The 13,380-nt window shown below is 40.8% G+C and overlaps 1 long non-coding RNA gene across 1 annotated transcript in view; it reads left to right on the forward strand.

The window, feature by feature from the left end:
* The window catches only part of Gm32823, a 29,275-nt gene that overhangs the window by 746 nt on the left and 15,149 nt on the right, over positions 1–13,380 (forward strand). Inside the window, exon 2 of the long non-coding RNA XR_881078.2 lies at positions 289–481. This is a non-coding gene — a long non-coding RNA (predicted gene, 32823). The remainder of the gene's footprint in view (positions 1–288; positions 482–13,380) is intronic.

Raw genomic sequence — 13,380 nt, forward strand, 5'->3', positions numbered from 1 at the left:
CCCATCTACCCAGTTTTAATATTCTCTTCTCTATGTTGCGATGGAGCTCCGTTCTGCTATGTTATGATGGCTGAGACCTCCGGGGACTCCTTAGAACGGAGCAGTTGTTCATAATAAAATTAGTGTCTGCGTACAGCAGAAAGAAAGCCAAATGTCCTCAGGTCAAATGTCCTAGGACGCAGAGGATGGTGCAGATTAATCTACACTACCCACTGCGCAAGGTCAAATAGAATGTAAGCCTGGAGGTGGGTTACAGACAACACAGGAGGAAATAACATTATTTTGTAGGTGAAAGTTACTTGCTCCGAGTTGCCAAACCCAGAGCACTGATTCCCCTCCAAGGAGAACTCCCTAAGCCATGTTCTTCTGAGCTTTGGGAGCGCCAGCACCGATTCACTTGCTTGGTCGGGATTCGACCTAACTAGGAACTGGCTTTCTGACTCACAGTGTACATGAAGTTTTGCTGTCATTGAACAATTAGGTAAGTGTTAAAGTTAGGGGAGTTTTCGAGTTCAATTATTTTTAAATATAATCCATTGACCTCTTAGACTACTAGTAGACTTAACATCAGAAAAAAGTCTAACTTTGTTTTTCTTTTCCTTTCTTGACTATTTGTTTTGTTCTGCTTTGTTTTTGTGTGAGGTAGAGTTCCTTTGTGTAGCCCTGGCTGTTCTGAAATTATTCTGTAGACCAGGCTGGCCTGCACCCTGAGATCTACCTGCCTCTGCCTCTGCCTCTGCCTCCTGAGTGTCTGCTTTTTTTTTTTTTTTCTTTTTTTTTTTTTTTTTTAAGACTTTAGTCTGGGCCGCTCTGGAATTTACAGAGATCTTCTTGTCTCTGCCTCTAGAATACTGGGTGGGATTAAAGGCATTGGCCACCACCATAGCTAAAACCTGCATTTTTATTTTATTAACTGTGACATCAACTTTAAATCTGCATAATGTATCAGTAGGATTATCTGGAACAAATAAAGAAATGCAGTCATACTGCAGCTTCCTGAGATGTGATCTGTATTCATATTAATTACATCTTCAGAGGCCTGAACAGCAATGCTCCGAGGCTGTCCAGAGATTGAACAGGGTTCTTGAGAAGGACAAGTACATACACACACCACACCACACACCACACACACCATACACACTGAGGCTGGCTCCAAATTTAAGATCCTTCCATCCTTCTTTTTCCAGTGCTACAGAATTACAGGTGAATGAAACCACTCCCAGCTAGAATTATTGACAAAAAACAAACCTTAGACATTCCTTACTTCTTAAACATGGTCTCGGTGGCATGGGTCTATAATCCCAGAGTTGGGCGATCAGAGGCAGGGGGCTCTCATGTTCAATATCAGCCTGGACTACATAGTAAGTACCCATCTCAAAAACAAACAAACAAACAAACAAACAAAAAACAAACATAGAAGAAAGAAAAAGAAAAAATCTGGGCATGTGGCTTAGCAATGGAACCTCTGTCTAGTATGCCCAAGGTCTTAGATTGAACCTCAGCACCACACAAAGAGAGAGAGGTAAAGAAAGTTCAATGATAAACAGGTAAAATACACCCCAGGTTTATGTGAGTGGACTTAATCTCAGCGCTTGGAAGGCAGAGTCAGGTGAATCTCTGTGAGTTCAAGGCCTACCTGGTCTACATAGTGAGGGCTTTGTAGAGACCTTGTCTCTAAGAAAATGAAGGAAGGAAGGAGGGAAGGGAGGGAGGGAGGAAAGAAGGAAGGGAGGAAGGTAGTTGGCTCAGCAGATAGCCTTGCCATTCTTGAAGAGGAGCTGATTTGGTGTCCAGCATCCACATGGTGGCTCACAGTTACCTGTAATTCCGTTTGTTTGTTTGTTTGTTTGTTTGTTTGTTTGTTTGTTTTTCGAGACAGGGTTTCTCTGTATAGCCCTGGCTGTCCTGGAACTCACTTTGTAGACCAGGCTGGCCTCTAACTCAGAAATCCGCCTGCCTCTGCCTCCTGAGTGCTGGAATTAAAGGCATGCGCCACCACGCCCGGCTCCAGTCACCTGTAATTCTTACCTCCTGGATACCAGGCACACATGTGGCACACATACACACTTGCAGGCAAACAATTATACAAAAAAAGACGTAGATCTTTAAAGAAGAGTCATTTAAAAAGAAAGCAAGGGCAGTTTTCCTTTAGAAATTGTAAGTATGCCTGAGAGTATAGTTGACTGAGGGCACTAGCACAGCATACAAGAGCATTGGTTCAACCCCATCACCACACTAAATAAATAAATCCATTATATGTCCTAGAACTCCCACCTTTGTTTATCTGTTAAATCCTTATCTCACAGCTAAGTAGATGCTTCAGCAATTAAAAGCACATAACTCAAGGGTCCCAACTCATGCTTGGAGGACTCTTAATTAGCTGTAACTCCAGCTCCAAGCCATCCCTCCTCTGACCTCTGTAGCATACACTAACAGACACATGTTCATAACTAAAAGAAATTATTTTTAAAGTCAGTATCTATGGTGGTTTGAATATGCTTGGCCCAGGGAGTGGCACTATTAGGAGGTGTGGCCTCACTGGAGGAAGTGTGTCATTGTCAGCCTGGGCTTTGAGACCTTCCTCCTAGCCAGATAGGAGCAATCTTCTCCTGTTTGACTTCAGAACAATGCAGCACTCTCAGCTCTTCCTGGACCATGCCTGAGTGGAAGCCGCCATGCTCCCACCTTGCTGATGATGGACTGAACCTCTGAACCTGTCAGCCATCCAAAATTCAATGTTGTCCTTTATAAGCGTTGCCTCGTAGTGTCTCTCCACAGTGATGGAGACCCTAAATGAGACAGTATTTCAAGGAGGTACTGTGTCATGTTCATTGCAGTGTTATTCACGATAATCAAGATATGGAAACAACTTAAGTATCTATCAACAGATGAGTGAGTAAAGAAAAGAACACACACACACACACACACATAGATATGATGGAATATCACCTGCTCTTAAAGAAAAAAAAGAGGAAACTCTGATGTATACCAGTGAGGTTGTTGGCATTGTATCAAACAATGCATGCCCTCAGGGACATGGCATCTTAAAGGTCCAACTCAAAACAACTAAGAAGAAGAGTGGTTTCCAGGGACAGCAAGCTCTAGAGAGATGTTCAGCAACAATCATTATTTTAAATTTTATTAGTTTTCATTTCAAACTTCTTGCCGTGTTTTTCTCTTGAAAATTAGCAGTTACAGTGCCCCCTAAATTTCCATGTAAAAAAATCAATTTTCTATGTTATTATGTAAGGTAGTCATCAAAGGAAAAGTAGAAATTAACAATAATTAACAATAACAATAATAATAAATAATAGTAAGCAAAATGCTAAAGGAAAACGCACATTTTCACCATTCCAAAATAAGCAATTTACACCGTTAGGTATGTATATATCTTTTTAAACATATGGCCTATATCCTATGTACAATATGATTCAAAGACTATTTAATTATAATATGTATATTTCTGTCTCATTCTTTTTATATTTTAATTAAAATTATTGCTATAATAATTATTAGTGCATATCTGTATGTATGATGTGTGTCTATGTGTGTGTGTGTGTGTGTGTGTGTAGGTCAGAGAACAATTCTCTCATTCCACCTTTATTTTTGGTTGTGAGTCCACACTTTAATGGGTGAGCCATTTCTCCAGCCTTCATCCCACCTTTATTTACATTGGATCCAGGGGTCAAACTCAGGTTGTCAGTGTCCAGCAGCAAGCACCTTTACCTGTTGAGTCATCTTTGCCAGCCCCATTTCATCTCTTTTAATGACAATTGCCATTGAAGTCTCCAAGGAAACCACATCTGTATTGAAGACCAATGGCCTGACCCTAATTTTGCCATGAAGAAATGCAAGGTTACAGATTGAGAGCCATTTCCTTGTGCTCCCTTTAGCTCCTTAATGGCCATTTGCGGCCAGTCTATATCTCTTCTAGCAGTTTTGTGACTCGTAGTTAAAACCTTTTGACTGTGTTATTTATCTGACTACTAACTTCTTCCACCCCTAAATCTAAAAGTTATAAGGTAGCATCAGAAGCCTATAGAAGAGTCTTCCCCGACTCTGCTGGACTTGACCACTTAATGTCCCCATCAACATGTCTGGTCAGTGCATTGATTTAGGGCTTTTTAAAACTTTGTTCTATGGTTCTAAAACCTCATGGGATCCCCTAAAGTGGTGCATGTCATTCAGTGACTGAGTCGGCTTTTCTGGGTTCTGATCACTGCTGTGTGACTGGGGAGAAGCCTCTCTCATTCCCTTTGAAGCAAGAATTGGGCTTTGCATGAACACTATAGGTCATGAATTGTGCAGGGGATGCTTTCCTAGTTTTGAGTCAGGGGGTTTGTTTTCCCACTTGTTTTACTCGGATAAACAATCCCAGTAGGTGTAGGGCTGTATATTGGGCCCCTTTACCTCAGTATTTACATGTGATGCTGGGTTGGGGGCTGTATGTATATTGCAGGGTAATTAGTCATACATTTGCCCTTTGTCTCTTGTCCCCATACCAACAATAATTTGTCCCCTCCAGCTGTGACATCAGACACAGGTCCAGATACTGGCCATTGTTTCCTGTTGGGACGTTGTCAGGACCTTCCTTTGTACCACTGAGAGCACTATTACAGATAAGTCGTTATCTCATATCTAATGCTTTAGATTAGTTTGCTATTACTAACTTGCTTTCTGAGGAGGTTGTATCTAAATGCACCCTTCAACAATAAGAAATTTAAGTGGGAAAACTGATTTAAATGTACATTTCATTTTAACTTATGAAACAGTCTGGAGATAAACGGAAAAAATGTTTTCAATGTCTTTCCTTGGTCTTTTTTTTTTTTTATGCTTGTGAAGAGTTGCACTATACATTCGAGTTGGTCTGTGAAATGCCACCTACTGGCAATGACAGTATCATCCTATTCCTTCCAAAAGGAAAGGCAGTTGAAAACCACTTAGTTCATGGAACACTTGTATATATTTGTAAAAAAAAAAAATGATGAGGCTAAATGATCACACTAGTATTAAAGAGTCTGTGTAAATAGTAACTTCTTTGTGAAAATTTGAGTTTAAATAAACATTTTAACTTTAAACTTAATCAGTCTGAAAATTAAATGCCAAACCTAAAAAGATTTTAAAGCCTCTGTGACTACCCAGGGTCAGGTCAGGGAGTGGAGCAGAGAGTTCGTCATGGGTACCTAGGATTGCAGGTGAGGATGCAGAATGTCGATGAGCAGGTCCCAGCAGCACCACTACCAGAAGTACTCTGTGTTGGTGTCAATCCATTTGATCCTTATATCAATATTAGGGGACATTCTACTTAGGAAGGAAGGAGCTAAGTGAGATGAGCAGCTCAGGCTAGGAAGGAGTCAGTATACATTCAGTATGTAAATACACACACTCACACACACACACACTGTGGCTGTCTTCAGGCGCATCAGAAGAGGGCATCTGATCCCATTGCAGAGGGTTATGAGTCACCATGTGGTTGCTGGGAATTGAACTAAGGACCTCTCGAAGAGCTGTCTTAATTGCTGAGCCATCTCTCTAGCCCTCTCTCTAGCCCACCATATATATTTCTGTGGTTAGTTTAGATAATTAAAATTTTTCTAGAACAGCAATTCTTGAAGGTTTTGGTCTAAGGTACTCTTTGAATGCTTAAAAGAAGCTAGGGGCTACAAAGAGCTTTGACCTGTATGGGTTATTACTATTGATATTTGCCATGTTAAAAATTAAAATAGGCCGGGCGTGGTGGTGCACACCTTTGATCCCAGCACTCGGGAGGCAGAGGCAGGCAGATTTCTGAGTTCGAGGCCAGCCTGGTCTACAAAGTGAGTTTCAGGACAGCCAGGGCTACACAGAGAAACCCTGTTTCAAAAAAACAAAGAGAGAGAGAGAGAGAGAGAGAGAGAGAGAGAGAGAGAAATTAAAATAGAAGCATTCAAAGTTAACTTCTTTTTAAAATAAGAAACACACTAACTACTAATGTATTTATAATAAGAACACTTTCCATGAAAAAAAAATTAAAATATCTTCCATGACAAAACGACTGGTGAGAAGGGTAGTATTGTCTTTATACTTTTGAAAATTTCCTTAATATAATTTGCAAAAGACAACCCAGTTTTCATACCTGCCTCTTCGCTCAGTGTCAAGTTGTTTTACTGTGGTAGAAATAAACTTTATGTAGAAGGTTCTGTGAGCATAGCTATGTACTTGGAAAAGAGAGGAAGACATAATAACCTATTTAGAAAGCAATGAATACTTTTTACTTAAATTACACTTAAACTGTATGTGTGGTTACTGTGAGAATCTGGAAGTTTGTGTCCATGGAATTTACTGTAATCTCTTGCATTTTAACAGAATACTATTCATCAAGTAAATATTGAATCCCGGAATGACACAAATCTGACTGTTGACATATTTCATGGCATCACACTTAAAAATCACATTTTTATCATCTCTATGATTCATAGGAGGAACGCTTTGAGTACTAGGCAACTGGTAAAGTCAGGGTGCCATGTGCATTTTCCAAATGCATTTTCAAACTCTAAATTGAGTTTGAAAGCTCAAATTTTATAGTCAGAAATTGCCGATTACTTGACAGACTCACGCTGTGCAAGTGTGTGTGTGTGTGTATGTGTGTGTGTGTGTGTGTGTGTGTGTGTATTGTGTGTGTGTGTGTTATGTCTGTCCCTGAAAGAGTGTATGTGAGGGCAAGACCTCAGCTGTCTTTCTTCTGGAGCTTTTGGCCTTGGTTTTTTGAAACAAGGTTTCTCACTAGGACCTGGGGTTCACTGGCTGGTCAGTGAGTCCCATGATCCTCCTGCCTCTACTTCCCCAGCACTAGGCTGACAAGTGTGTACCACTACACTTGTTTGGTTTGGTTTCACACGGGTCTTGAGTTACTTAGCCCCTCATGCTTGCACAACAAACCCTCTAATGATACTCCGCACTAGGCATTGTTGAGGAAATGTTTCAAATACATACTGCTGCTGGAACAGTCATAGTTCGTCAGGGTTTTTTTTTTTTTTTTTTTTTCCCCCAGTGAAGAATGAGGCTGGTAGGTTCAACTAGGCATCCCTATGCTTTTCCTCTTAAAGTTCTGTGTGTGTGTGCTATGTTAGCAAGGTTAGGCATGTTGACTGCTATTCCCTAACCTTAGAATCCACCCAAAGGCTTGTTTCTCCCAGTACAAGTGTGTTAGGTGCTGCACAGCAGCTCATTTAGGAGCCACTTTCTTTCCTTTCCTGTGGGATATTTATTGATATTCTGCACTATCTCTCTGTTAGGTCACTGCTACTTTCTGTACAGACTTGGTAAGAACTTTCTCTCACATAATTGGCTCTCACTTTGTTTGAGCTACCATCAATCTTTTCTCCTCTGACTTTGGGGTCATGTTTGTCTCCAGCAAAGTCTGTAAAAGCCCATGGTTTTGTTGACTATTTTCATTGTTTTGCTGATTTCTTTGCTCATTCTAAGTTTATTCTGATGTGTTAAGGGGGCTCAAGTTACTTTTCCCAGACAGTTACCCTTGTTTAACCCTTAAAAGAATACTATTAAAATTTCCTGATCTGTCTTGCACCTGTGTGAGCAATAAGGTGTAGTGGCAATTTAGTTAACCTGCTTTGAGCTCCCGGTGGTGCACTGCCACCTGCCAGAATCCTCTGGATTCATGGGTGAAAGACACACACACACCAGTTAATTTTGATATGCCTTGGCTAGCTCAATGGTTGGGTACTTCTAATCTTCCACACAGCTAGCATATATTTCCCTCTCGTAGTCCTGGCTTAACACCTTCTAATTCTGTTTTATTTTTGCAGCCCTGTTACCTTCTGGGCAGTTCCCCATATAGGGCCACTTGCCACTCAGAACTTAGCTATAATTTCTTGCATTGATACAGAATTTATATATATTAATATAGAATTAATGTTTTCATTGGTATAAACATATATATTGATACAAATTTTGAAATTAATATTGCTACTTTTAGCTAGGCCTTGTGCCTATGCAACTCATTTATGAATACAAGCCTTTGACCCAGACCTTCTAATAGCTGCTATTAAAAACTGTTTATAAGATGATTAACAAAAGTTAAGGGCCAGATAGTTAATTCATGGTTATATTACATTCTGATTTAATTATAATAAAGTATTTTCAATTTACTCAAGTAGAAATGGCTGAGTAAGGTTTAACAGTTCAGATATACTTTACGTAGATAGTCTTCAGAAACACCAGAAATCCACAAAATGTGACATTTAATGTTATTTCATTATTAAGGACTATTTAACAATGAGACGTGTCTGCTCCTGACATCTTCCCCATTTCCCTTCAAAGAAGAACTTAAGCATCAAAAACTCATATAGAGGTGCTCCAGTTAAGGCAAGGTAGCTACTGGACAAAAATTGCTCTATTCATCTACAGACAAAATATTGTCCAAGAAAGGACCCAATGAGGGACAGTTAGCATTATGTTAAATAACTAATCATATTGGAATTCTGTATGTGCTAAATGTTCAGTAAACATTATTTTGATAGACAACAAATCCTGGTAAGGCTGTGCATAAAGAGGAACCTTTATGCCTGGCAGTGGTGGCACATGCATTTAATTCCAGCACTTGAGAGGCAGAGGCAGACAGATTTCTGAGTTTGAGGCCAGCCTGGTCTGCAGAGTGAGTTCCAGAACAGCCAGGGCTACACAGAGAAACCCTGTTTCAAGAGCGGGGGGGGGGGGGGGGGGGGGGAGGAGGGACCCTTTACTCATTGACAGTGGGAGAATAAAATGAGTATAGTTGTTATACAAAGCTATATAGTCATTTCTCAAAACAACAATAACAACAAAAAAGAACACAGTTACCATATGACCCAGGAGTACCACCTCTGAGTATTTACCTAGTGGACTCCTATCACAGAAATACTTCACATGCACACATCTATATATAGATGTGTGTGTGTGTGTGTGTGTGTGTGTGTGTGTGTGTGTGTGTGTGTATCATTTACAATAGCAAGGAAATGAAACTAGCTAAGATGTCCATCAACAGATAACTAGATAAGGAAAATGAGGTAATACATGCCATGACATTATTCAGCTATAAAGAAAAATGAAATGTTAGGGAAATAAATGGACAAAGGAAATAGTATATTAAGTGAGATGACAGACTCAAAGAGGGGTTTCTCATATACAAATATAGCTTATAATGTTTATATGAATATATATATAGGTAGAGTGTGTATGGATATGAGCTATGAAACTAGGAAGGAAGCCATGAGAGGGAGAAAAGAGCCATTAAGACAGGTAGAAGGGAAACATAGAACACACATGAAGTGGAAGCAGAAAGAAGGCTGGGGGGGGGGATGGGTGGGCACAGGGGAGCAGAGGCATGGGCAATAAGAGGGAGCAAAGGGAGTCAACAAAAACTGACTTGGTTTGAAAATGCCATAATGTGGACCAGCAAAGTGGCTCAGAGGTTAACAGTGCTTGTTGTTAAGCCTGACAGCCTGATTTTGATCCCCAGAATCCACAGTGGAAGGACAGAACCAACTCCCAAAAAATGTCCTTTGACCTCTGCATGTGTGCCGTGGTATGCACACACATACACATTTCTCTCTCTCCCCCTCCGCCTTGTCTCACACTAGTTTTAAAAGTGCCATGATGAAATTTAATATTGTGAATGCTAATTTAAAAATAATGGCAGGCTGTAGTGATACATGGCTTTAATCCCAGCACTTGGAAGGCAGAGTCAAGTGAACATCTGTGAGTTCAAGGCCAGCCTGGTCTACATAGTAAGTTCCAGGTTAGCCAGGGCTACATGGTGTGATCTTGTCTAAACTTTTTTTTTTTTAAATAAGGAAAACCCATTTTGAGATTGTTATCATGCCTAACTTGTACTATGCATTCAGAACTAATTGTAATGAATAAATGAATACACATTTCCTTTTCTACTCTTGAGTTGTTTCAAGATACCTTGCTTTTATATCTTTCACAAATATAACTCATTCATTCCTTCTACAGATGTTAATTGAACATCAATGATATATATCAGATCTCACTTAAAGTTAGATAATATTGAGGCTACTGTTTCTTTCAGGGAGTTTACATTCGTTGTATTAATGAAGAAGGGGAAATTATTTTATTTTTTGAGAAAGATAAGGGAATAGATGTGGAGAGTTTAGGAGGGGACACAGTTCCATTGGTAGAGCTGACCTAGCATGTAGGGGCCTTGGGTTCAGTGCCCAGCACCACATAAACATTGCCGTCGGTTCACAAGCTGTAATCTCAGCATTCCAGACTTGGAAGCAGGAAGATGAAGAGTTCAAGGTTATCTTCAGCCTCAGTCAGTTGCTGGCCAGCCTGGCCTGTATGAGATTCTGTCAAGATAAATAACATAACCATAAAAAGAACATATGGCAACATGATTGATATCAGAGGAAAGAATGATACAGGGTAAGTGTGCATGCTGCCCTTGAGAGATGGCCCAGTACTGCTTTCCTAGAGGATCCAGGTTCAGTGCCTGGCATCCCCGTGGCAGTACACAACCACCTGTAACTACAGTTTCAAGGGCTCTGACACCCTCTCCTGGCTTTAGCAAGCACCAGGCTCATACATGGTACACATACATACATGTAGGCAAGATGCTCATGCACATAAATTTGTTTTAGAAAAATGAATAAGTATTTAGAAAAAGAATATCCAGGAAAGACAGCATGAACTGACATGAACTTTGAGAAGGAGTCAGCAGTCCTTGGGCAGGATGGTTGGCATCCCCCACGTCTGTATAGATGTAGATGTAACTGGGAGGGTGAGAGGCAAAGGCTACCGTGCAGTCAGACTCAGACCGTGAGGGTTCTAGGCCACAGCAAGAGGACTGAGCTTTATTGTGATGTAATGGAGAAGGCAACGGAAAATTGAATGTTTATCTCTAGCTTCCCATTTCTTTTGCCCCTCCTCTCTTGACAACCATCTTTCTACTTTCTATTGTTGCTGTTCTTAAAGGATTTTATTTTGCTTTTATTCATGCATATGTGTGTGTCTGTGTGAGTGTACGCTGTGTGTGTGCAGGTACCTGTAAAGGCTACAGAGGGCCTTGGTCTTTGTGGCTGGAGTTAGAGGCTGTTGTGAACAGTTCCACGTGGATATTCAGAGCTGGACTCAGGGTCTTCTGCATGAGCAATAAATGCTCATAAACACTCAGCCCTTGCAGTGGCTGTTCCTGGTTGTCAACTTGACTATATTTGGAATGAACTACAATCCAGAATTGGAAGGCTCACCAGTAACCCTTATCTGGAGGCTTGGAGATAGAAGTTTCTGATCTGGATCTTGGTATGGAGATCTTGAAGCATAGTGGCTATGGATTCCACAAGATTAAATCTCCGAGTTCAAGGTCATCTGGGATTAAAGGTGTGATAGAACACACCTTTAATTTGGGCTACACCTTTCATCTGGGATTAAAGGTGTGGTGGAACACACCTTTAATCTGGGTTACACCTTCTGCTGGAGATAATGTAAGGACATTGGAAGAAGGGAGTCTTGCTCTTGCTCCTTCACCTGCTTGCTGTGTGAGACTGAGTAACTGCTAGATCCTTGGACTTCCATTCACAGCTGCGACTGAACCATTGTTGGGAATTGGGCTGCCAACTGTAAGTCATCAATACATTCTTTTACTATATAGAGACTATCCATAAGTTCTGTGACTCTAGAGAACCCTGACGAATACAGCCCTCATTCCAGACCCTCTACTTTCTGTTTTCACCTACTCACTGTACTTCTGTGTTTGTTTCATTAGATCCCATGCAGAAGCGAGATGGCGCTGTGTTCTTTCTGCATTCAACATTCCACTTAGCACAAGATCCTCTCTCTTCATCTCTCTCGTTACAAAAGTCTCTTTCCGAGACTGAATGATATTCTGACCATGTTAGACACTGATGCCCTAGGTTTTCCAACTTTAAACTGTCTGTTGCATGTGGTCCTAGGGAAACAGGCCGTTTGATGGCTATCACAGGCATTCACTAAACACAGGTGGAGTGGAGTGATGAGGGGCTTGCCTGCTGGTCCCAGCCCTAGTTAAAGCAATAGATGGGGTGGAAGGAAGTTCTCCTGGTCATCCACAGGCAACTTGTCAGTGCTTTGGGCTGGGCTTTACCAGCAGAGATTATGAAAAGTTGTTGGATTCCAGATGCATTTTTTGGAATGTAAATGATAAGATTTGAATAAAAGAAGATGTAGAACATCTAGCTTTGAGCAAGTTATAGTTGAACTATTCACAGAAAATGCAGAAACATAAGAGACAGTGGGGCATGCTCTGAAATCAAAGAAGAGTTCGGGCCTGGAAACATGACTTTGAGGGCTCATTACCCTGGATGCCAGCCCAGGACAGGATGTGATCACGTAAAGACATCCAACGACCCCACTGCTCTCAGTGCTTAGGATGCAGAGGGGAAAGGAAGCAGGAGGCAAAATAGTAAAGATGTACCAAAACAAGTAAGTAAGAGTGTTTTCAAAAAGACGGACTTTGAAAACTATGTTAATGTTGGTGGAAGGCTAGGTAAGAATAAAGACAGGCAAACAATGTTTGTTTGTTTTTTGATTTTGGTGTTTGAGACAGGGTTTCCTGATGTAACTCTGGCTGGCCTGGAATTAGGTCACGAGACCAGGTTGCCCCTCAAACTTAGAGATCTGCCAGCCTCTGCTTCCCTGCTGGGATTAAAGGTGTGTCCCTCCATGCCCCGCTGAAGACAGTCAGATATTAGTGAATCATACCATACAAGCAAACCCATATGATTAGACAGGCAAGGCAGTGAATGCTTGTAACCTCAGCACTTAGAGTGTAGAGGCAGTGGGATCAGGAATTCAAGGTCATCCCTCAGACATAGCAATTTTAAGGCTACATGATGGGGTTACAGGAGACCATACCTAAAGCAAAACAAAACACAAACAACCAACATAATTATTTTAATAGACAATGGAAAAATATTCCTTCCTGATAAAAGCACAATAATCTGGGGAAATGGACCCACAAGAGGACTTTCTCATCAGGGTATTCTATAAAGAATGTGCAACAAACATTCTACTCAAAAGCAAAAGAGTAAAAACCTTTACGTTCAGAAACAAGACATGGAGGCTACTCTTGTCCTTTGCATCCAGCATGTTACCAGAAACATTCATCAGAGTAATCAGATAAGAAGAACAAGTAAGCAAGATCGAAGCTGGAAATGGTGTCCTCTGAATTTGCACCATAGATAACTTCATAGACAGACAATTCTAATGAATATACTAACAACACTGCAAAAGACAGGTACTACGGGTACTGTATCATTTGCACACAGGAGTCAGCCATGCTGCTCCCCATAAGTAGTAGCAACAGGAAAACAATAACATTTGTAACAGCATCAATAAGAATAA

This window comes from Mus musculus, chromosome 4 (genome assembly GCF_000001635.26).
Source record: "Mus musculus strain C57BL/6J chromosome 4, GRCm38.p6 C57BL/6J".
Lineage (NCBI taxonomy): Eukaryota > Metazoa > Chordata > Mammalia > Rodentia > Muridae > Mus > Mus musculus.